Here is a 21,295-nt window from a genome sequence, read left to right on the forward strand (position 1 = left end):
CGTGGTGGGTGGCAGAAGTGCTTACTTCTTCTCTGTCTTCTTTGGCAAAAGAACTGCCTGAATGTTTGGAAGAACACCTCCCTGTGCAATGGTTACGCCAGACAGAAGTTTGTTGAGTTCTTCGTCGTTGCGGATGGCCAACTGCAAGTGACGTGGGATGATACGGGTCTTCTTGTTGTCACGTGCGGCATTACCGGCGAGCTCCAGAACTTCGGCAGCGAGGTATTCCATGACGGCTGCCAGGTAGACAGGAGCGCCAGCACCGACGCGTTCGGCGTAGTTGCCCTTACGCAGCAGACGGTGAATTCTGCCCACGGGGAACTGAAGTCCGGCCCTGCTGGAGCGAGACTTTGACTTGCCCTTCACTTTGCCTCCCTTGCCGCGTCCTGACATTGCTGCTGCTGTTGTGGGTTTGTGGTGTTTTATGCCGCCCCGCAGATCGAGCTTCGTGTTATATACCCCGCTCAGGATCAAGGGAGCCCGCCACTGACCAATCAGCGCGCTCCGCCACGCGACCCGCTCTGAGCTGAGTCGCGAGCGGGATATAAAAGGAAAGCTCGCCTCGCGCAAAAGTTCATTATTGTATCGCAACGCCAGCCAGCACGAGCATCATCATGCCACCCAAGGCATCTGGAAAGGCTGCCAAGAAGGCCGGAAAGGCCCAGAAGGCCATTGCCAAGGGCGATAAGAAAAAGAAGCGCAGGAGGAAGGAGAGCTACAGCATCTACATCTACAAAGTGCTGAAGCAGGTCCACCCCGACACTGGTATCTCTTCCAAAGCCATGTCGATCATGAACTCGTTCGTGAACGACATCTTCGAGCGCATCGCCGCCGAGGCTTCTCGCCTGGCCCACTACAACAAGCGTTCCACCATTACCAGTCGGGAGATCCAGACGGCTGTAAGGCTCCTGTTGCCCGGAGAACTGGCCAAGCACGCCGTCTCTGAGGGCACTAAGGCCGTCACCAAGTACACCTCCTCCAAGTAAACGGCTTACTTACTGCCCTGTGGTGGTGGCTTGGCCTCAAACCAACAAACTCGGCTCCATTGGAGCCACACTTTAATTTCTAAAGAGATTGTGAGTGTTAGACACCAATACTATTATAACAAAAACCTCTGTCACTGAAAGCAAATAGCTATAAAATGAGAATATTTATGAAACTGTCTGTGTGTGTTTCTCTCTCTCAGTCTCTGTCTGTCTGTCTGTCTGTCTGTCTCTGTCTTGTCTGTCTCTGTCTTGTCTGTCTGTCTGTCTGTCTGTGTCTCTCTCTCTCTCTCTCTCTCTCTCTCTCTCTCTCTCTCTCTCTCTCTCTCTCTCTCTCTCTCTCTCTCTCTCTCTCTCTCTCTCTCTCTCTCTCTCTCTCTCTCAACACATATAAGCACTCGGTATCTTTTTTTTTTTCTAGAGATTAGAGATTCATTGTTATGTTCCACATTAGGATTACTATGCAGGCCACCCTCTTAGGTTTGAAAATGTCAAGAAAACGGTTAATTTAAAATGTCATCTCCTAACTTAACAGATTAAGCCAGAGGACCGAAAACAGAATAAAACAGGACTGGACAGTATGTCACTTATACAAGCTGCTTTTATTTCTAGTACAGTATGACAATTTTTATTTTGGGGGGGGGGGGGGGGGTGGGTGATCCTTGACAGTGCATAAGAGCGAAAAGCGACGGCGTTTTGTTTGTAAGAGAACAGGTTGTACTACAAATGACTTGATTTATTGATATCACGTGTATGTATGACACCTAAATTAGTGTATTTGTTTATTTATTTATTTATTTATTATATGTGTAGATGAAGGTTAATTCATATGACTGATGCTAGGAATGTCTGAAATCTCCTTAGAAGGATATTTTGGCCCTGAGAAGGGCCGAGTTTGGTGTATACTAGGGTGGTCGATTTAGCTTATGCACGCTCTCCACGGATACGGCGAGCAAGCTGAATGTCCTTTGGCATGATGGTGACACGCTTGGCGTGGATGGCACAGAGGTTAGTGTCCTCGAAGAGACCGACCAGGTAAGCCTCGGATGCCTCCTGTAAAGCCATGACGGCAGACGACTGGAAGCGAAGATCGGTCTTGAAGTCCTGGGCAATCTCGCGCACCAGACGCTGGAAGGGAAGTTTCCTGATGAGCAACTCGGTGCTCTTCTGGTAACGACGGATCTCACGCAGGGCGACCGTTCCGGGCCTGTAACGGTGAGGCTTCTTCACACCCCCTGTGGCAGGAGCAGACTTGCGTGCTGCCTTGGTGGCCAGCTGCTTACGAGGAGCCTTGCCTCCCGTGGACTTGCGAGCAGTCTGCTTGGTGCGAGCCATGGTGAACAACTGTGGTTTGTGATGGCCGGCGCCGAAAAATTTTTGCTTATATACGCCGTCTCGAGGCGCTTGCTCGAGCGCCATTGGCTGCTCGACTCGCCTACGTCACCCCGTTGCCCCTCCCCTCCTTCCTCTGGCTGCAGCCAACAGGCGGCTCACCTCAATCACTATTATCGCTGATTTTGCTCTATTTTTTGGATTTGTGCAAAAGTCATTTCACAGGGACGTGAAACAGACGAGTAGGCAACTGCAGTTTTGAAAGCGTTGTGAGAAAGCCGTGTCTACTCGACCACAAGCGTAAAGTAAGGGCAGGCAGGAGTTGCAATGCTACTAGTACGTCCGCTTGATGGGATATAGTCGGGAAATCGTGCGGGCATTCGTCAATTCGATTCACACAACTTCAACACCATGACTGGACGCGGCAAGGGAGGCAAGGGACTCGGAAAGGGTGGCGCCAAGCGTCATCGTAAGGTGCTACGTGACAACATCCAGGGCATCACCAAGCCCGCTATTCGTCGCTTAGCTCGTCGTGGCGGCGTGAAGCGTATTTCGGGTCTCATCTACGAAGAGACCCGTGGCGTCCTGAAGGTGTTCCTCGAGAACGTCATCCGTGATGCTGTAACCTACACGGAACACGCCAAGAGGAAGACCGTCACTGCTATGGACGTGGTGTACGCTCTGAAGCGCCAGGGTCGTACCCTCTACGGATTCGGCGGATAAGAGCTTGGCTAATCCATCGATTCCACCCACCACCACCTCAAAACGGGACCTAATTAGGTCCCTATACTTTTTTTACTGAAGGGCTTAATAGACGATAACATAAATTGTTTTGATATCAGCTAGCACATTGGGTCTTATGAAATCTATTTTTTATCCTCGCATGCTTAAAGGGACTCTGATTGGGGAGGGAGGGGGGGGGGGGGGGAAGGTTTGTTACGTTATATACTAGCAGAGCAGGATCATTGGTGGGGGGGGGGGGGGGGTGAGGGGGAGAGAGAGAGAGAGAGAGAGAGAGAGAGAGAGAGAGATCTTTCCCAACTCTTCCTTTTTACATGAGTGAGCTACCCGTTTTATTCATTTTATCCTTCTCAGAGCTGTTTTGATAGTATCCAAATGATGGTAAATGAAAAGGGAGGACACGAATATCTACCCAGAATTCAGGACTGGCAATCGATATGCATGTTTGAGTGCGAATCTTTTTCTCTCTCAACTTAGGTATACGTTTATGTCGTACCTAAAAGCGAGAACCACACTATTGGGACAAGTATGCAAGGCCCAATTTTCCTAACAAGCACAGTTAATTTTGTTATTTTCGAACATTTCTTTCCAAATTGGTTTATCCAATTAACAGTATTATATTAAGATCATGAATTGCTGGGTTAGGTTAGGTTAGGTTAGCTTAGCTTAGGTTAGGTTAGGTTAGGTTAGGTTAGGTTAGGTTAGCTTAGCTTGGGTTAGCTTAGGTTAGGTTAGGTTAGCTTAGCTTGGGTTAGCATAGGTTAGGTTAGGTTTGATTACATTTCTATGTTAGATTTAACTCAAATTCAAAACAATTGCAGTCATTCGGCTTGTTAGTCAACTTGCCTCTAATAGGGGCAATTTGTCTAACAAGACTATTTAGTTTTGTGTGCATATATATATTATATATATATATATATATATATATATAATATATAATATATATATATATATATATATATATATATATATATATATTATAGCTTCAAGACTCCGAACCAATATAGAAGCATCAAGAGGAAGTGCTTGTGTTATGGGCCAATAGGCCTTCTGCAGTTACTTCCATTCTTATGTTTTTATTCCCATTGGTTCGTGTTTTATCTTGTGTAAATGTCAATCACCTTACCCAAAACTTTGGTACCATATCACCTCACCCATGTGTATATATAAATATATATATATATATATATATATATATATATATATATATATATATATATATATATATATATATATATATATAATATACAGAGTAAATCTACCCCAAAAGTAATGATTTATTTGTCTACAAAACTAAACTCTTTTTGGAATCATATGAGGCCCCTCCACTGAGGGGGGAGGCCTGGATGTTTATTGTCATGTGTATTCATGCTGCTTGCATGTCGTCGTTTATTTTGCCTTTGTTGTTTTCTTGACAGCTTTCTTTGCCTTGGGTGGTTTGGGAGATTTTGAAGCTCTCTTTATTTTGGGCTTTTTGTTCCCAACAACAAGCTGCTGCTGCTGCTGCTTCTTTTTCAAGGCTGTAGGTGGTTTGTTGCTTGTGGCGGCTTTCTTGGGAGTTACCACGGCCTTCTTTGCTGCTGTAGATGGTTTCTTGGTTGTGGTGGCTTTCTTGGGAGTTAGAACGGCCCTCTTCTCTGCTACGGCCAGCTTGAATGATCCACTAGCTCCACTTCCCTTGGTCTGAACAAGAATGCCGTCAGCCACTGCTTTCTTGAGAAATCTTCGGATGTAAATGGCGATCTTGGCAGCCTCGACTTTGTTGTTGGCAACAACGTACTTCTTGATTGCTTGTAGAGACGAGCCCTTACGGTCTTTGAGTGCTGCGACCGCGGCTAGAACCATTTGACTAGTTTTCGGGTGAGCAACCTGGACGCGAGGTTTCCTGGTGGTGGCCACCACAGCAGCAGCAGCCGCAGCCTTCTTGGTAGGCTTTGCTTCTACCATGATGATGATGAGATAACCAAGGTGATGAGAGACGCTCAGACAGTCACGGGGGAATGATGCTGCCGCCGCTTGAGCCGAACCTATTTATGTGCCGGCACGGTACAGAAGCTGCAACCTGGCAACTCGTCCACCAATCACGACGGTTGGTTTTACGGCTCCGAAACCTGGATCCCATATCTTCTCTAAAATAGAAGCATTTGTTCATGTTCTTTGTAAAAGTATCATAAAGCAGGACAGATGAGACAAATATCATAAAAACTGAAGAGCAGATGAGCACACACATGTTTGTATTACAAAAGAAAATCCACAAATTCATTAGAAATTGGCAGGGCAGGCTGAGGAAGTAGGTAGATGTAAAATGTCTGTAAATGGCGAAAGAACATAAACCCAAGACTGAATAAACGATGTTAAATATCCATGCCAAGGAGACAAAAATATGTTAGGATACAATTACCATTAAGACACCACAAGCAGGTCCGTATCCTGCCGCGATGACTTAAAAGAGTTGGTTATTAGCCACAATGTGTAGGCAGTCTCATGCCAACGGCCATACCACGTTGAGAACACCGCTTCTCGTCCGATCAGCGAAGTTAAGCAACGTTGGGTTTGGTTAGTACTTGGATGGGTGACCGCCTGGGAACACCAAATGCTGTTGGCAATAATGTTTTTTTTTTGTTTTGTTTTGTTTCGTTTGTTTTTGTTTGAATGGCTGGCTCCACGGGAAATTCACGGAGTTGTGTGGAATAAGGCCTGGTAAAATGAAATATAATGTATGTCATGTTTAAAACAAACTCGCTTAATATAGATATTGTGTGAGGCTTTATACAAAAACAAACAACCAAAACAAAACATGTTGTATATATATATAGCTTAATCCGGGTTTGAACTCGCAACTCCAAGAATACGCATCACTTATATACACTTTACCACTGGACCACTGCTGCAGGACACAAGCTTGATGCTGAGGTATCAATTTAATGACGTAAATGCCATTTCCACAAATAAATGATAATTAAAAAGTATTTGTATGTACAAATCTTTTCTGTTTAAAAGGCTACAATATCAGTTACTGATATAATTTGTGTTAATGTTTCTATACCCCACAAGAAGGCATATTTTTGCTTATATGTAAAGGGTACGGAGAACGAATCCACAGACCATCATTCCCCTCCCCTTCCCTCCCCCCCCCCCCCCCAACTCCCACCTACTACCACCACCACCACCACCACCAATCACCACCAATCACCACCAATCACCACCAATCACCACCAATCACCACCACCACATCTAACCGAAAACCCCCTAACACATCAACCCTCCCCCCAATCAACAGGCGAAATAATAACCCTCAAATGCCTGCCTGCCTGCCTGCCTGCAAGCCAATACTAACGGTCTTCTCAGAAAGAAAATCTCTTTGTATCTGTATTACTTGATGAAATGTATGATTCTAATAATGAAAATAAATTTTGATGTCGGTTGTATGAGCATAATGACCAATATGCACATGATATGAATGAATTAAATAGTGTAGTTTTAAGTAATTAGGTTGTAGACACATTAAGCGGATATGATATTTGACGCGTCCAGAACTGGTGATTTTTGGTTTAGTTTTAAATGCACCACCACCACCACCACCACCATTGCTTCCCCAGAGCCTAATTAAGGACCGGTAAAAGGAGTCAATATGTATGTCATCTATAAAACCAAAGAATGAATAAAAAAACACACACACAAACCTACATAATAGTATTAGGAAGATTGTATGGCAAAAAAAAAAAAGTATTATTCCCATTGGGTCGTTTGAACTCGCGACTTCCAAAATACCAGCCACACACCTTACCACCCAGCCACCATAGAGTTGGTATAATTGTGCAACTTTAGTTATAAAAGTAAAGTTCTTATTGTCTCAAATCTTATTGTCTGTTCTATGAAAAGGCATGATGTAAATTATGTATTTTTTGAATGATTGAATTGTAGGCACATTAAGCGGATTCGATATTTGATATATCCAGAAAAGGTGATTTCTGTTCAGTTTTAAAATGCATCACCGTTAACGCTAAAGGACTGGTAAAACGACTCGATGTTTGTCATTTTTAAAATAAACACTAAAACTAGGCCCTTAACATATATAATGTTTGAATATAAATTGAATGCATATAAATACAAAGTGGGAGTGGCTGGCTGCTGGCTGGCTGGCTGGCTGGCTGGCTGGTGGCTGGCTGGCTGGCTGCCTGCCTGCCTGCCTGCCTGCCTGCCTGCCTGCCTGCCTGGCTGGCTGGCTGGCTGGCTGGCTGGCTGGCTGGCTGGCTGGCTGGCTGGCTGGCTGGCTGGCTGGCTGGCTGGCTGGCTGGCTGGCTGCCTGCCTGCCTGCCTGCCCGCCCGCCCGCCCGCCCCCCGCCCGCCCGCCTGCTTGCCTTGCCTTGCCTTGCCTTGCCTTGCCTGTCCTGTCCTGTTATTGCCTTGCCTTGCCTTGCCTTGCCTTGCCTTGCCTTGCCCTGCCCTGCCCTGCCTTGGCTGCAGCTGGCTGGCTGGCCGTAATCAATCTTAACAACACCATACCAAACCGACACCCATCACTCATCACCCATCACCCCCACCGGCCCCAGTCTCCCAGCCTCTCTTATATACCCGAGCAGCCCTTTAAATTATTTGAATTGTTGCACTTCGGGCCAATGGCAGGCAGCGATTCGCTGCTGCTGCAAACATAGTCTGGTTTCACAAGTATTATAATATATTATATTATATTATATTATATTAGATATATATATATATATATAATATATATATATATATATATATATTATATATATATATATATATAGTATTATATATATATATATAATATATCATAAGTTCATGAAACACATTAAAACCTTGATCATTTAGTCATTCAGTACGTCCTAGTGAAGATTGGCTTTGTTCATTTGTATGATTAAAAATTAATATAATATGAAATTCCTCGCTTACAGTAAAATATAAAAATATATATTGGATTTATATGATTGGTTTAATATTCCAAGTGATGCTGATATCCCCTATAATTTTGTTTTGTTTGTTTGTTATGTACACATTCCAAATGAAATCAATATAAATGTTATTATTAATGTTTGAAAGTTGATTGTCTACTTGAATCTCTCTATTAAAGTGTGTGTGGCTCCGGATGGAGCCTGGTTATGGTATTTGTCGTGGTGGGTGGCAGAAGTGCTTACTTCTTCTCTGTCTTCTTTGGCAAAAGAACTGCCTGAATGTTTGGAAGAACACCTCCCTGTGCAATGGTTACGCCAGACAGAAGTTTGTTGAGTTCTTCGTCGTTGCGGATGGCCAACTGCAAGTGACGTGGGATGATACGGGTCTTCTTGTTGTCACGTGCGGCATTACCGGCGAGCTCCAGAACTTCGGCAGCGAGGTATTCCATGACGGCTGCCAGGTAGACAGGAGCGCCAGCACCGACGCGTTCGGCGTAGTTGCCCTTACGCAGCAGACGGTGAATTCTGCCCACGGGGAACTGAAGTCCGGCCCTGCTGGAGCGAGACTTTGACTTGCCCTTCACTTTGCCTCCCTTGCCGCGTCCTGACATTGCTGCTGCTGTTGTGGGTTTGTGGTGTTTTATGCCGCCCCGCAGATCGAGCTTCGTGTTATATACCCCGCTCAGGATCAAGGGAGCCCGCCACTGACCAATCAGCGCGCTCCGCCACGCGAACCCGCTCTGAGCTGAGTCGCGAGCGGGATATAAAAGGAAAGCTCGCCTCGCGCAAAAGTTTCATTATTGTATCGCAACGCCAGCCAGCACGAGCATCATCATGCCACCCAAGGCATCTGGAAAGGCTGCCAAGAAGGCCGGAAAGGCCCAGAAGGCCATTGCCAAGGGCGATAAGAAAAAGAAGCGCAGGAGGAAGGAGAGCTACAGCATCTACATCTACAAAGTGCTGAAGCAGGTCCACCCCGACACTGGTATCTCTTCCAAAGCCATGTCGATCATGAACTCGTTCGTGAACGACATCTTCGAGCGCATCGCCGCCGAGGCTTCTCGCCTGGCCCACTACAACAAGCGTTCCACCATTACCAGTCGGGAGATCCAGACGGCTGTAAGGCTCCTGTTGCCCGGAGAACTGGCCAAGCACGCCGTCTCTGAGGGCACTAAGGCCGTCACCAAGTACACACCTCCTCCAAGTAAAACGGCTTACTTACTGCCCTGTGGTGGTGGCTTGGCCTCAAACCAACAAACTCGGCTCCATTGGAGCCACACTTTAATTTCTAAAGAGATTGTGAGTGTTAGACACCAATACTATTATAACAAAAACCTCTGTCACTGAAAGCAAATAGCTATAAAAATGAGAATATTTATGAAACTGTCTGTGTGTGTTTCTCTCATCTCAGTCTCTGTCTGTCTGTCTGTCTGTCTGTCTCTGTCTTGTCTGTCTCTGTCTTGTCTGTCTGTCTGTCTGTCTGTGTCTCTCTCTCTCTCTCTCTCTCCATCTCTCTCTCTCTCTCTCTCTCTCTCTCTCTCTCTCTCTCTCTCTCTCTCTCTCTCTCTCTCTCTCTCTCTCTCAACACATATAAGCACTCGGTATCTTTTTTTTTTTCTAGAGATTAGAGATTCATTGTTATGTTCCACATTAGGATTACTATGCAGGCCACCCTCTTAGGTTTGAAAATGTCAAGAAAACGGTTAATTTAAAATGTCATCTCCTAACTTAACAGATTAAGCCAGAGGACCGAAAACAGAATAAAACAGGACTGGACAGTATGTCACTTATACAAGCTGCTTTTATTTCTAGTACAGTATGACAATTTTTATTTTGGGGGGGGGGGGGGGGGGGGGGGGGGGGGGGGGGGGGGGGGGGGGGGGGGGTGGGTGGGGGGTGGGTGATCCTTGACAGTGCATAAGAGCGAAAAGCGACGGCGTTTTGTTTGTAAGAGAACAGGTTGTACTACAAATGACTTGATTTATTGATATCACGTGTATGTATGACACCTAAATTAGTGTATTTGTTTATTTATTTATTTATTTATTATATGTGTAGATGAAGGTTAATTCATATGACTGATGCTAGGAATGTCTGAAATCTCCTTAGAAGGATATTTTGGCCCTGAGAAGGGCCGAGTTTGGTGTATACTAGGGTGGTCGATTTAGCTTATGCACGCTCTCCACGGATACGGCGAGCAAGCTGAATGTCCTTTGGCATGATGGTGACACGCTTGGCGTGGATGGCACAGAGGTTAGTGTCCTCGAAGAGACCGACCAGGTAAGCCTCGGATGCCTCCTGTAAAGCCATGACGGCAGACGACTGGAAGCGAAGATCGGTCTTGAAGTCCTGGGCAATCTCGCGCACCAGACGCTGGAAGGGAAGTTTCCTGATGAGCAACTCGGTGCTCTTCTGGTAACGACGGATCTCACGCAGGGCGACCGTTCCGGGCCTGTAACGGTGAGGCTTCTTCACACCCCCTGTGGCAGGAGCAGACTTGCGTGCTGCCTTGGTGGCCAGCTGCTTACGAGGAGCCTTGCCTCCCGTGGACTTGCGAGCAGTCTGCTTGGTGCGAGCCATGGTGAACAACTGTGGTTTGTGATGGCCGGCGCCGAAAAATTTTTGCTTATATACGCCGTCTCGAGGCGCTTGCTCGAGCGCCATTGGCTGCTCGACTCGCCTACGTCACCCCGTTGCCCCTCCCCTCCTTCCTCTGGCTGCAGCCAACAGGCGGCTCACCTCAATCACTATTATCGCTGATTTTGCTCTATTTTTTGGATTTGTGCAAAAGTCATTTCAACAGGGGACGTGAAACAGACGAGTAGGCAACTGCAGTTTTGAAAGCGTTGTGAGAAAGCCGTGTCTACTTCGACCACAAGCGTAAAAGTAAGGGCAGGCAGGAGTTGCAATGCTACTAGTACGTCCGCTTGATGGGATATAGTCGGGAAATCGTGCGGGCATTCGTCAATTCGATTCACCAACTTCAACACCATGACTGGACGCGGCAAGGGAGGCAAGGGACTCGGAAAGGGTGGCGCCAAGCGTCATCGTAAGGTGCTACGTGACAACATCCAGGGCATCACCAAGCCCGCTATTCGTCGCTTAGCTCGTCGTGGCGGCGTGAAGCGTATTTCGGGTCTCAGTCTACGAAGAGACCCGTGGCGTCCTGAAGGTGTTCCTCGAGAACGTCATCCGTGATGCTGTAAACCTACAACGGAACACGCCAAGAGGAAGACCGTCACTGCTATGGACGTGGTGTACGCTCTGAAGCGCCAGGGTCGTACCCTCTACGGATTCGGCGGATAAGAGCTTGGCTAATCCATCGATTCCACCCACCACCACCTCAAAAACGGGACCTAATTAGGTCCCTATACTTTTTTACTGAAGGGGCTTAATAGACGATAACATAAATTGTTTTGATATCAGCTAGCACATTGGGTCTTATGAAATCTATTTTTTATCCTCGCATGCTTAAAGGGACTCTGATTGGGGAGGGAGGGGGGGGGGGGGGGGAAAGGTTTGTTACGTTATATACTAGCAGAGCAGGATCATTGGTGGGGGGGGGGGGGGGGGGGGTGAGGAGGGGGAGAGAGAGAGAGAGAGAGAGAGAGAGAGAGAGAGAAGAGATCTTTCCAACTCTTCCTTTTTACATGAGTGAGCTACCCGTTTTATTCATTTTATCCTTCTCAGAGGCTGTTTTGATAGTATCCAAATGATGGTAAATGAAAAGGGAGGACACGAATATCTACCCAGAATTCAGGGACTGGCAATCGATATGCATGTTTGAGTGCGAATCTTTTTCTCTCTCAACTTAGGTATACGTTTATGTCGTACCTAAAAGCGAGAACCACACTATTGGGACAAAGTATGCAAGGCCCATTTCCTAACAAGCACAGTTAATTTTGTTATTTTCGAAAACACTTTCTTTCCAAATTGGTTTATCCAATTAACAGTAGTATATTAAGATCATGAATTGCTGGGTTAGGTTAAGGTTAGGTTAGCTTAGCTTAGGTTAGGTTAGGTTAGGTTAGGTTAGGTTAGGTTAGCTTAGCTTGGGTTAGCTTAGTTAGGTTAGGTTAGCTTAGCTTGGGTTAGGCATAGGTTTATGTTAGGTTTGATTACATTTCTATGTTAGATTTAACTCAAATTCAAAACAATTGCAGTCATTCGGCTTGTTAGTCAACTTGCCTCTAATAGGGGCAATTTGTCTAACAAGACTATTTAGTTTTGTGTGCATATATATATATATATATATATATATATATATATATATATATATATATATATATATATATATATATATATATATATATATATATATATATATATATATATATATATATATATATGCTTCAAGACTCCGAACCAATATAGAAGCATCAAGAGGAAGTGCTTGTGTTATGGGCCAATAGGCCTTCTGCAGTTACTTCCATTCTTATGTTTTTATTCCCATTGGTTCGTGTTTTATCTTGTGTAAATGTCAATCACCTTACCCAAAACTTTGGTACCATATCACCTCACCCATGTGTATATATAAATATATATATATATATATATATATATATATATATATATATATATATATATATATATATATATATATATATAATATACAGAGTAAATCTACCCCAAAAGTAATGATTTATTTGTCTACAAAACTAAACTCTTTTTGGAATCATATGAGGCCCCTCCACTGAGGGGGGAGGCCTGGATGTTTATTGTCATGTGTATTCATGCTGCTTGCATGTCGTCGTTTATTTTGCCTTTGTTGTTTTCTTGACAGCTTTCTTTGCCTTGGGTGGTTTGGGAGATTTTGAAGCTCTCTTTATTTTGGGCTTTTTGTTCCCAACAACAAGCTGCTGCTGCTGCTGCTTCTTTTTCAAGGCTGTAGGTGGTTTGTTGCTTGTGGCGGCTTTCTTGGGAGTTACCACGGCCTTCTTTGCTGCTGTAGATGGTTTCTTGGTTGTGGTGGCTTTCTTGGGAGTTAGAACGGCCCTCTTCTCTGCTACGGCCAGCTTGAATGATCCACTAGCTCCACTTCCCTTGGTCTGAACAAGAATGCCGTCAGCCACTGCTTTCTTGAGAAATCTTCGGATGTAAATGGCGATCTTGGCAGCCTCGACTTTGTTGTTGGCAACAACGTACTTCTTGATTGCTTGTAGAGACGAGCCCTTACGGTCTTTGAGTGCTGCGACCGCGGCTAGAACCATTTGACTAGTTTTCGGGTGAGCAACCTGGACGCGAGGTTTCCTGGTGGTGGCCACCACAGCAGCAGCAGCCGCAGCCTTCTTGGTAGGCTTTGCTTCTACCATGATGATGATGAGATAACCAAGGTGATGAGAGACGCTCAGACAGTCACGGGGGAATGATGCTGCCGCCGCTTGAGCCGAACCTATTTATGTGCCGGCACGGTACAGAAGCTGCAACCTGGCAACTCGTCCACCAATCACGACGGTTGGTTTTACGGCTCCGAAACCTGGATCCCATATCTTCTCTAAAATAGAAGCATTTGTTCATGTTCTTTGTAAAAGTATCATAAAGCAGGACAGATGAGACAAATATCATAAAAACTGAAGAGCAGATGAGCACACACATGTTTGTATTACAAAAGAAAATCCACAAATTCATTAGAAATTGGCAGGGCAGGCTGAGGAAGTAGGTAGATGTAAAATGTCTGTAAATGGCGAAAGAACATAAACCCAAGACTGAATAAACGATGTTAAATATCCATGCCAAGGAGACAAAAATATGTTAGGATACAATTACCATTAAGACACCACAAGCAGGTCCGTATCCTGCCGCGATGACTTAAAAGAGTTGGTTATTAGCCACAATGTGTAGGCAGTCTCATGCCAACGGCCATACCACGTTGAGAACACCGCTTCTCGTCCGATCAGCGAAGTTAAGCAACGTTGGGTTTGGTTAGTACTTGGATGGGTGACCGCCTGGGAACACCAAATGCTGTTGGCAATAATGTTTTTTGTTTTGTTTTGTTTTGTTTCGTTTGTTTTTGTTTGAATGGCTGGCTCCACGGGAAATTCACGGAGTTGTGTGGAATAAGGCCTGGTAAAATGAATTAATATGTATGTCATGTTTAAAACAAACTCGCTTAATATAGATATTGTGTGAGGCTTTATACAAAAACAAACAACCAAAACAAAACATGTTGTATATATATATAGCTTAATCCGGGTTTGAACTCGCAACTCCAAGAATACGCATCACTTATATACACTTTACCACTGGACCACTGCTGCAGGACACAAGCTTGATGCTGAGGTATCAATTTAATGACGTAAATGCCATTTCCACAAATAAATGATAATTAAAAAGTATTTGTATGTACAAATCTTTTCTGTTTAAAAGGCTACAATATCAGTTACTGATATAATTTGTGTTAATGTTTCTATACCCACAAGAAGGCATATTTTTGCTTATATGTAAAGGGTACGGAGAACGAATCCACAGACCATCATTCCCCTCCCCTTCCCTCCCCCCCCCCCCCCCCAACTCCCACCTACTACCACCACCACCACCACCCCACCAATCACCACCAATCACCACCAATCACCACCAATCACCACCACCACATCTAACCGAAAACCCCCTAACACATCAACCCTCCCCCCAATCAACAGGCGAAATAATAACCCTCAAATGCCTGCCTGCCTGCCTGCCTGCAAGCCAATACTAACGGTCTTCTCAGAAAGAAAATCTCTTTGTATCTGTATTACTTGATGAAATGTATGATTCTAATAATGAAAATAAATTTTGATGTCGGTTGTATGAGCATAATGACCAATATGCACATGATATGAATGAATTAAATAGTGTAGTTTTAAGTAATTAGGTTGTAGACACATTAAGCGGATATGATATTTGACGCGTCCAGAACTGGTGATTTTTGGTTTAGTTTTAAATGCACCACCACCACCACCACCACCATTGCTTCCCCAGAGCCTAATTAAGGACCGGTAAAAGGAGTCAATATGTATGTCATCTATAAAACCAAAGAATGAATAAAAAAACACACACACAAACCTACATAATAGTATTAGGAAGATTGTATGGCAAAAAAAAAAAAGTATTATTCCCATTGGGTCGTTTGAACTCGCGACTTCCAAAATACCAGCCACACACCTTACCACCCAGCCACCATAGAGTTGGTATAATTGTGCAACTTTAGTTATAAAAGTAAAGTTCTTATTGTCTCAAATCTTATTGTCTGTTCTATGAAAAGGCATGATGTAAATTATGTATTTTTTGAATGATTGAATTGTAGGCACATTAAGCGGATTCGATATTTGATATATCCAGAAAAGGTGATTTCTGTTCAGTTTTAAAATGCATCACCGTTAACGCTAAAGGACTGGTAAAACGACTCGATGTTTGTCATTTTTAAAATAAACACTAAAACTAGGCCCTTAACATATATAATGTTTGAATATAAATTGAATGCATATAAATACAAAGTGGGAGTGGCTGGCTGGCTGGCTGGCTGGCTGGCTGGCTGGCTGGCTGGCTGCCTGCCTGCCTGCCTGCTGCCTGCCTGCCTGCCTGCCTGCCTGCCTGCCTGGCTGCTGGCTGTGCTGCTGGCTGGCTGGCTGGCTGGCTGGCTGGCTGGCTGGCTGGCTGGCTGGCTGGCTGGCTGGCTGGCTGGCTGGCTGCCTGCCTGCCTGCCTGCCCGCCCGCCCGCCCGCCCGCCCGCCCCCCGCCTGCTTGCCTTGCCTTGCCTTGCCTTGCCTTGCCTGTCCTGTCCTGTTATTGCCTTGCCTTGCCTTGCCTTGCCTTGCCTTGCCTTGCCTTGCCCTGCCCTGCCCTGCCTTGGCTGCAGCTGGCTGGCTGGCCGTAAATCAACTCTTAACAACACCATACCACACCACACCATCACTCATCACCCATCACCCACCACCGGCCCCAGTCTCCCAGCCTCTCTTATATACCCGAGCAGGCCCTTTAAATTATTTGAATTGTTGCACTTCGGCCAATGGCAGGCACGATCGCTGCTGCTCAAACATATTCTGGTTCACAAGTATTATAATATATTATATATATTATATTATATATATATATATATATATATATATATATATATATATATATATATATATATATATATATATATATATATTATATATATATATATTCATGAAACACATTAAAACCTTGATCATTTATTCATTCATTACGTCTAGTGAAGAATTGCTTTTGTTCATTTGTATGATTAAAAATTAATATAATATGAATTCCTCGCTTAAAGTAAAATATAAAATATATATTGGATTTATATGATTGGTTAATATTCCAAGTGATGCTGAATATCCCCTATAATTTTGTTTTGTTTGTTTGTTATGTACACATTCCAAATGAAATCAATATAAATGTTATTATTAATGTTTGAAAGTTGATTGTCTACTTGAATCTCTCTATTAAAGTGTGTGTGGCTCCGGATGGAGCCTGGTTATGGTATTTGTCGTGGTGGGTGGCAGAAGTGCTTACTTCTTCTCTGTCTTCTTTGGCAAAAGAACTGCCTGAATGTTTGGAAGAACACCTCCCTGTGCAATGGTTACGCCAGACAGAAGTTTGTTGAGTTCTTCGTCGTTGCGGATGGCCAACTGCAAGTGACGTGGGATGATACGGGTCTTCTTGTTGTCACGTGCGGCATTACCGGCGAGCTCCAGAACTTCGGCAGCGAGGTATTCCATGACGGCTGCCAGGTAGACAGGAGCGCCAGCACCGACGCGTTCGGCGTAGTTGCCCTTACGCAGCAGACGGTGAATTCTGCCCACGGGGAACTGAAGTCCGGCCCTGCTGGAGCGAGACTTTGACTTGCCCTTCACTTTGCCTCCCTTGCCGCGTCCTGACATTGCTGCTGCTGTTGTGGGTTTGTGGTGTTTTATGCCGCCCCGCAGATCGAGCTTCGTGTTATATACCCCGCTCAGGATCAAGGGAGCCCGCCACTGACCAATCAGCGCGCTCCGCCACGCGACCCGCTCTGAGCTGAGTCGCGAGCGGGATATAAAAGGAAAGCTCGCCTCGCGCAAAAGTTCATTATTGTATCGCAACGCCAGCCAGCACGAGCATCATCATGCCACCCAAGGCATCTGGAAAGGCTGCCAAGAAGGCCGGAAAGGCCCAGAAGGCCATTGCCAAGGGCGATAAGAAAAAGAAGCGCAGGAGGAAGGAGAGCTACAGCATCTACATCTACAAAGTGCTGAAGCAGGTCCACCCCGACACTGGTATCTCTTCCAAAGCCATGTCGATCATGAACTCGTTCGTGAACGACATCTTCGAGCGCATCGCCGCCGAGGCTTCTCGCCTGGCCCACTACAACAAGCGTTCCACCATTACCAGTCGGGAGATCCAGACGGCTGTAAGGCTCCTGTTGCCCGGAGAACTGGCCAAGCACGCCGTCTCTGAGGGCACTAAGGCCGTCACCAAGTACACCTCCTCCAAGTAAACGGCTTACTTACTGCCCTGTGGTGGTGGCTTGGCCTCAAACCAACAAACTCGGCTCCATTGGAGCCACACTTTAATTTCTAAAGAGATTGTGAGTGTTAGACACCAATACTATTATAACAAAAACCTCTGTCACTGAAAGCAAATAGCTATAAAATGAGAATATTTATGAAACTGTCTGTGTGTGTTTCTCTCTCTCAGTCTCTGTCTGTCTGTCTGTCTGTCTGTCTCTGTCTTGTCTGTCTCTGTCTTGTCTGTCTGTCTGTCTGTCTGTGTCTCTCTCTCTCTCTCTCTCTCTCTCTCTCTCTCTCTCTCTCTCTCTCTCTCTCTCTCTCTCTCTCTCTCTCTCTCTCTCTCTCTCTCTCTCTCTCTCTCAACACATATAAGCACTCGGTATCTTTTTTTTTTTCTAGAGATTAGAGATTCATTGTTATGTTCCACATTAGGATTACTATGCAGGCCACCCTCTTAGGTTTGAAAATGTCAAGAAAACGGTTAATTTAAAATGTCATCTCCTAACTTAACAGATTAAGCCAGAGGACCGAAAACAGAATAAAACAGGACTGGACAGTATGTCACTTATACAAGCTGCTTTTATTTCTAGTACAGTATGACAATTTTTATTTTGGGGGGGGGGGGGGGGGGGTGGGTGATCCTTGACAGTGCATAAGAGCGAAAAGCGACGGCGTTTTGTTTGTAAGAGAACAGGTTGTACTACAAATGACTTGATTTATTGATATCACGTGTATGTATGACACCTAAATTAGTGTATTTGTTTATTTATTTATTTATTTATTATATGTGTAGATGAAGGTTAATTCATATGACTGATGCTAGGAATGTCTGAAATCTCCTTAGAAGGATATTTTGGCCCTGAGAAGGGCCGAGTTTGGTGTATACTAGGGTGGTCGATTTAGCTTATGCACGCTCTCCACGGATACGGCGAGCAAGCTGAATGTCCTTTGGCATGATGGTGACACGCTTGGCGTGGATGGCACAGAGGTTAGTGTCCTCGAAGAGACCGACCAGGTAAGCCTCGGATGCCTCCTGTAAAGCCATGACGGCAGACGACTGGAAGCGAAGATCGGTCTTGAAGTCCTGGGCAATCTCGCGCACCAGACGCTGGAAGGGAAGTTTCCTGATGAGCAACTCGGTGCTCTTCTGGTAACGACGGATCTCACGCAGGGCGACCGTTCCGGGCCTGTAACGGTGAGGCTTCTTCACACCCCCTGTGGCAGGAGCAGACTTGCGTGCTGCCTTGGTGGCCAGCTGCTTACGAGGAGCCTTGCCTCCCGTGGACTTGCGAGCAGTCTGCTTGGTGCGAGCCATGGTGAACAACTGTGGTTTGTGATGGCCGGCGCCGAAAAATTTTTGCTTATATACGCCGTCTCGAGGCGCTTGCTCGAGCGCCATTGGCTGCTCGACTCGCCTACGTCACCCCGTTGCCCCTCCCCTCCTTCCTCTGGCTGCAGCCAACAGGCGGCTCACCTCAATCACTATTATCGCTGATTTTGCTCTATTTTTTGGATTTGTGCAAAAGTCATTTCACAGGGACGTGAAACAGACGAGTAGGCAACTGCAGTTTTGAAAGCGTTGTGAGAAAGCCGTGTCTACTCGACCACAAGCGTAAAGTAAGGGCAGGCAGGAGTTGCAATGCTACTAGTACGTCCGCTTGATGGGATATAGTCGGGAAATCGTGCGGGCATTCGTCAATTCGATTCACACAACTTCAACACCATGACTGGACGCGGCAAGGGAGGCAAGGGACTCGGAAAGGGTGGCGCCAAGCGTCATCGTAAGGTGCTACGTGACAACATCCAGGGCATCACCAAGCCCGCTATTCGTCGCTTAGCTCGTCGTGGCGGCGTGAAGCGTATTTCGGGTCTCATCTACGAAGAGACCCGTGGCGTCCTGAAGGTGTTCCTCGAGAACGTCATCCGTGATGCTGTAACCTACACGGAACACGCCAAGAGGAAGACCGTCACTGCTATGGACGTGGTGTACGCTCTGAAGCGCCAGGGTCGTACCCTCTACGGATTCGGCGGATAAGAGCTTGGCTAATCCATCGATTCCACCCACCACCACCTCAAAACGGGACCTAATTAGGTCCCTATACTTTTTTTACTGAAGGGCTTAATAGACGATAACATAAATTGTTTTGATATCAGCTAGCACATTGGGTCTTATGAAATCTATTTTTTATCCTCGCATGCTTAAAGGGACTCTGATTGGGGAGGGGGGGGGGGGGGGGGGAAGGTTTGTTACGTTATATACTAGCAGAGCAGGATCATTGGTGGGGGGGGGGGGGTGAGGGGGAGAGAGAGAGAGAGAGAGAGAGAGAGAGAGAGAGAGATCTTTCCCAACTCTTCCTTTTTACATGAGTGAGCTACCCGTTTTATTCATTTTATCCTTCTCAGAGCTGTTTTGATAGTATCCAAATGATGGTAAATGAAAAGGGAGGACACGAATATCTACCCAGAATTCAGGACTGGCAATCGATATGCATGTTTGAGTGCGAATCTTTTTCTCTCTCAACTTAGGTATACGTTTATGTCGTACCTAAAAGCGAGAACCACACTATTGGGACAAGTATGCAAGGCCCAATTTTCCTAACAAGCACAGTTAATTTTGTTATTTTCGAACATTTCTTTCCAAATTGGTTTATCCAATTAACAGTATTATATTAAGATCATGAATTGCTGGGTTAGGTTAGGTTAGGTTAGCTTAGCTTAGGTTAGGTTAGGTTAGGTTAGGTTAGGTTAGGTTAGCTTAGCTTGGGTTAGCTTAGGTTAGGTTAGGTTAGCTTAGCTTGGGTTAGCATAGGTTAGGTTAGGTTTGATTACATTTCTATGTTAGATTTAACTCAAATTCAAAACAATTGCAGTCATTCGGCTTGTTAGTCAACTTGCCTCTAATAGGGGCAATTTGTCTAACAAGACTATTTAGTTTTGTGTGCATATATATATATATATATATATATATATATATATATATATATATATATATATATATATATATATATATATATATATATAATATATTATAGCTTCAAGACTCCGAACCAATATAGAAGCATCAAGAGGAAGTGCTTGTGTTATGGGCCAATAGGCCTTCTGCAGTTACTTCCATTCTTATGTTTTTATTCCCATTGGTTCGTGTTTTATCTTGTGTAAATGTCAATCACCTTACCCAAAACTTTGGTACCATATCACCTCACCCATGTGTATATATAATATATATATTAATATATATATATATATATATATATATATATATATATATATATATATATATATATAATATACAGAGTAAATCTACCCCAAAAGTAATGATTTATTTGTCTACAAAACTAAACTCTTTTTGGAATCATATGAGGCCCCTCCACTGAGGGGGGAGGCCTGGATGTTTATTGTCATGTGTATTCATGCTGCTTGCATGTCGTCGTTTATTTTGCCTTTGTTGTTTTCTTGACAGCTTTCTTTGCCTTGGGTGGTTTGGGAGATTTTGAAGCTCTCTTTATTTTGGGCTTTTTGTTCCCAACAACAAGCTGCTGCTGCTGCTGCTTCTTTTTCAAGGCTGTAGGTGGTTTGTTGCTTGTGGCGGCTTTCTTGGGAGTTACCACGGCCTTCTTTGCTGCTGTAGATGGTTTCTTGGTTGTGGTGGCTTTCTTGGGAGTTAGAACGGCCCTCTTCTCTGCTACGGCCAGCTTGAATGATCCACTAGCTCCACTTCCCTTGGTCTGAACAAGAATGCCGTCAGCCACTGCTTTCTTGAGAAATCTTCGGATGTAAATGGCGATCTTGGCAGCCTCGACTTTGTTGTTGGCAACAACGTACTTCTTGATTGCTTGTAGAGACGAGCCCTTAC

The 21,295-nt window shown here is 44.9% G+C and overlaps 2 non-coding genes across 2 annotated transcripts; both read left to right on the forward strand.

Annotated features, from left to right (window-relative positions):
* Positions 1-5,542: 5,542 nt before the first annotated feature.
* LOC138362441 (5S ribosomal RNA) lies at positions 5,543-5,661 on the forward strand. Its single transcript, XR_011227666.1, has one exon. It is a non-coding gene; the product is annotated as a 5S ribosomal RNA (ribosomal RNA).
* Positions 5,662-13,820: 8,159 nt separating this feature from the next.
* On the forward strand, positions 13,821-13,939 carry LOC138362442 (5S ribosomal RNA). The gene has a single exon (XR_011227667.1). It is a non-coding gene; the product is annotated as a 5S ribosomal RNA (ribosomal RNA).
* Positions 13,940-21,295: the final 7,356 nt, after the last annotated feature.

Source organism: Procambarus clarkii, unplaced genomic scaffold (assembly GCF_040958095.1).
Source record: "Procambarus clarkii isolate CNS0578487 unplaced genomic scaffold, FALCON_Pclarkii_2.0 HiC_scaffold_1828, whole genome shotgun sequence".
Classification (NCBI taxonomy): domain Eukaryota; kingdom Metazoa; phylum Arthropoda; class Malacostraca; order Decapoda; family Cambaridae; genus Procambarus; species Procambarus clarkii.